Here is a 4,872-nt window from a genome sequence, read left to right as displayed (position 1 = left end):
CCCTGCCCTTGGAAAGAGATTGTAACTGTTCTTCCCTAATTATCTGGAAATGTACTGATGAAATCAACTGGGGATGGATTTTTCTTCATGAGAAAGTTTAAAATAGTGGATTCAATTTTTTTAAATCGGTATAAGACTGTTCACAAATTCTATTTCTACTTGGGTCAGTTTTGGTAAGTTATATATTTTATGGATTATTTTCCATTTCATTTCAGTTAAGTCATCAGTTATATTGAAATCAAACTGCTCAGTTTCCTTTTATTAACTTTTTTGGTGTCTAGAGGATCTGTAGTGATACTTCTTTGTTTATTCCTTTTCTTTATTTTGGAGAGTTTCTTTTCTTTGCTATAGGGCGCGTCTTCTTGCCAGAAAGACAGAGAGAGACAGAGAGATAGAAAGTGAGAAATCACTCTCCAGGGGGGATGGCCACACCGCAAGCGCTTCTCCATTCTCCTCTTGGGATCTTGGGCATGCATGCACGTGCGCCCGGTGTGAGTTTAAGCCTCTGGGCCGGACGCAAACCGCGGTCGACTACGTGGGAATCCAGCGACATAGCCATTACGCTAACTGCTGGTCCCTCTTTGTTTATTCCTAATAAGAAAATTATCTCTCTTTTTTTCTTGATTAGCTTACAGATTTTTTTTTTAATTGGGTTTAAGGAAGTTAGAAAGAGAGAGAGAGTACAACCCACAAGGGGAATGATCATGCTACAATCTTTTCTCCTCCATTTCTCCCTTTTCTCAGGATTTTGGGCACAAACATACACACACCTGATTTTTTTTTTTTTCTCGACCTGCCTTGTATAGGATTTGAACCATGTAGTCAGCCATGTGAGATCCAGGCACCTTAACCATTGTGCCGCTGGCTGGCCTAAGATTTTAAAAATTTTATTGAAATTTTCAGTAAGTCAACTTTTAAAAAATAATTATTTAATTTTATTTATTCATTCACTTATTTTAATTTGACCAGAAAGAGACACAGGGAGAAAGAGAGAGAGAAGGAAAGTGAGAAAGCAAGCCACCAGGTCTGGGACTTGAACTTTGGCTGGCCATGTGGGAGTGTTCAGCACCTTAACCACCACAATACCTGGTGGTCCCCAAGTAGTCAACTTTTGACTTTGATTTTTCTCTATGTCTTGTTTTATTTTAAATTTTAATTTCTGCTCTCATTTTTTATTATTTCCTTACTGCTTGTTTCTTATTTAATTTGTTGCTCTCTTAATACCATCCAGAGATGGAAACTGAGATAACTGATATTCAACCTTCTTAGTTTTCTAATACAGGCAAATATGGCTATAAATTTCCCTCAAAGTTCTATTTTAGCTGTACCCTACAAGTTTGCTTTACTATTTTTTTAAAAATTGTGGTAAATTATGTAATATACAGGTTGCTGCATAGAGTTGGTAAACAAATTCAGAAAAATTGCAGGATATAAAATCAACATTCAAAAAAAAAATCAACATTCAAAAATTAATTGTATTTTAAGGGCCAGCAGAAGGCATGGAAGTTAAGGTGGTGGATCCCATTGTGGCTTGAGTCCAGTGTGGTTCAAGTCTAGTGGCTTGAAAAAAACACTGTATATGTGTATGTATGCATGTGTGTGTGCATGCCCAAAATCCTGAGAGGAGAATGGAGGAGAAGCGATTGTAGTGTGGCCACCCCCCACACCCCAGGGAGGTGGTTTTCACACTTCCCCTCTCTGTCTCTCTTCCATGAGAGCACATGCCTATGAAAAAAACCTTAAAACCTAAAAAAAAAAAAAAAGAAAAAAAAAAAAAAAGAAAAAGAAAAAGTTGATGAGATAAATATTATTTTAAAAACTGTACACAGATTTCATAATTCTTTGAGTCAAAATAAACTCACTTTAGGGCCAGTAGGTGGTACAGTGGTACAGTGTTTAACCTAGATCCCACAGAGCAAACTGTGGTTTGAGTCCTGGACTGGGCAGCTTGAAAAACATGCTGGCTGCATGTGTGTGCACGCCCAAAATCCCAAGAGGAGAATACAGGAGATGGGACTGCAACATGGCCATCCCCGCTGGAAGTTGATTTATCCTTTTCCCTCTCTCTGTCTCTCTTCTGGGAGCATGTGTCCTTTGGCAACAATTTTTAAGAAAAGAATAAAGTAAAATAAACTCACTTTAATTCTGTCTTCCACTTTTTTTTTTTGTCATAGGTTGTATGCCCTACCAGAGAAAGACAGAGAGAGGGAAAGTAAGAAATCAGCCACAAGGGGAATGGCCACACTGCAATCCTTTCTCCTCCATTCTCCTTTTGGGATTTTGGACACACATGCACACGTGCCCACCATGATTTTTAAGCTGCTAGGTCCAGGGCTTAAAGTGCAGTCGGCCAGGTGGGAGTACAAGGCCTTAATTACTACACTACCTGCGGGTCCCTCACACTTTTTATTTTGAAATGATCATAAAGTCACTTGCAGAAGAAATGTACAGGGAAGTCACATTCATTCTTTTCCCGATCTCTCCTATTGCGAGCATCCTGAGCAACTATAGGTAATAGCAAAACCATCCTCTCCACCCACTCTTAATCCCTGGGCAATCGCTAGTCTGTTTTCCATCTCTGTAATTATGTTATTTCATGAGTGTTACATAATGGAATCATGCAATATGCATCCTTCGGGGATTTTGCTTTTCCACTCAGCATAATTTCTTTGAGGTTTATTCAAGTTATTGCATGATTCTTTTTTATTGCTGAGTACTACTTCATGGTATGAATGTACCATAGTTCAGCTATTTACTCATTGAAAGAGATATGGGTTGTTTCCAGTTCAGGGCTTTTAAAAATAAACTACTATGAATATTTGGTACAACTTTCTATGTGAAAAATGTCTTCATTTCTCTGGGAATAATGCCCAAAGGTGCAATTGCTGAGTCATATGTTAAGTACATTTTGTTTTCTAAAGAACTGCCAAACTTATCTCCAGAGTGGCTGTACCATTCCTACCAGCAATGTATATGTGATTCATATTGAAGAAGTCTATGCATAACACAAAATCATAGCGATTTACTTCTAAATTTTCTTCTGAATTTTATTGTTTTAACCCATGTTTTCATCTATGACTTACTTTTATTTAAAAAAAAAATGTTAGATGAGGACCACAACAGCTTTAGGGTCCCATGGAATGTCTTCAATCTTTATAAAAAAAAATGAATATAGGGACCAGCAGTTACCATAATGGCTATGTCGCTGGACTCCCACGTAGTTGATTGCGGTTTGCATCCAAGACCTGGTGGCTTAAAACTCACGCTGGGCGCGTGTGCCTGCATGCCCAAGATCCCGAAAGGAGAATGGAGGAGAAGGGATTGTGGCGTGGCCATCCTCCCTGGGGGGTGATGTCTCGCTTTCTGTCTTTCTGTCTCTCTCTGTCTGTCGGGCGAGTGCACACACCCTATAGCAAAAACCTCTCTCAAAAAAAAAAAAATGAATATAGTCAACTTGGATTACTTTTTTTTTATACCAATCCAGTTGTTTTACATGCACACACATACACACAGACATGTATATATACACTCACACACATATCTGTATATGTGTGTGTGTGTACATATATTTTAAAATAAAAAGTACCTCTGCTCTTCTCACACTAAATAAAAGGTAGACTTTCCAAACCAATTTTCCAATTCTTCAATACCAACCGAGTGTCCTACAATTCAACTCAATTCTGACAGTAATACCAGGCAATTGTACATACCTCATAGGTTAAGGGTTCAGTCCTGCAAGACTGCCCCTCACTACAGTTTCAAGTCCCTTCGGTCACCCATGCTTTTGACTGACCAGCTATAAATTTAGCAGTTCCTAGAACTCTTTCTTCAGTTTCCACCATTCACTAGAATGATGCACAGAGCTCAGGAAAACACTTTACATGATTAGTTTATTGTGAAGAATGCATCTTAAAACAGTCCAATGGAAGAGACACACAGGGTGAGGTGTGGGGGGAGGGTATGCAGAGCATGCTTCAGTATTTCTGTTCCACCAACTCAAAACTTCTTTGAATCTCTAGTTAGTTTTTTTTTTGTTTTGTTTATTGGTTTTTAAAAGATTATTTTTCCTATTATTATGACAGCACACACTTGTACCTGCATGAGTTAGAGAGAGAGAGAGAGAGAGAGAGAGAAGAGAGAGAGAGCTGGCCCCATGGCCTGGTAGTTAAAGGAGCTGGATCTCATATGGCTGAATATGCAGTTTTGAATCCTGGCCCTAGAGTCTTCAAAAATATGACAAGCACATGTGTGTTTATGTGCCCCAAATCCCGACAGGGTGGAGAAATGGAGCTGTGTGACCATGCCCCACTTGAGGGTACTTTCTCCTCCCTCTTTCTCGGTTTCTCTCTTGTGAACTTATGTACCCTCTGGAAAATAAAAGTAACAAAAGGGGCCAGCAGGAAGTGTAGCGGTTGTGTCTCCAGACCCTCATATGGCCAACCATGGTTCGAAACGCGACCAGATGGCTTGAAAATCACGACAGGCATATGTGCATGCGTTCCCAAGATTCAGGGAGGAGAATGGAGGACAAGGGATTGCGATGTGGCCATCCCCCTGGGGGATGATTTCTTACTTTCCCTCTCACTGTCTTGGTATCTCTCTCTCTCTCACTCTCCCTGGCAAGCACACACCTATGGAAAAAATCTCTATCAGAGAGAGAGAGAGCAAAAGAAAGTATCCCTCTGTAATGCCTAATTATAAATATGCAAGTCGCTGGTGCTGGAACTCAAACCCTGGTTCGCCATGTGGGATCTGGGTACCTCTACGTAGCAGCTAAGCCCTTGCACTGTGGGGCCCACCGTCTAGTTGAGTTTTTTTTTTTTTTTTTTTTTTTTGGGGTTTTTTCTATTGGGGGGCTGGCGTCACCCGCAA

The sequence above is a fragment of the Tupaia chinensis genome, unplaced genomic scaffold, assembly GCF_000334495.1.
Source record: "Tupaia chinensis unplaced genomic scaffold, TupChi_1.0 Scaffold000377_2, whole genome shotgun sequence".
NCBI classification, from domain to species: domain Eukaryota; kingdom Metazoa; phylum Chordata; class Mammalia; order Scandentia; family Tupaiidae; genus Tupaia; species Tupaia belangeri.
Note: the sequence above shows the minus strand (reverse complement) of the source record.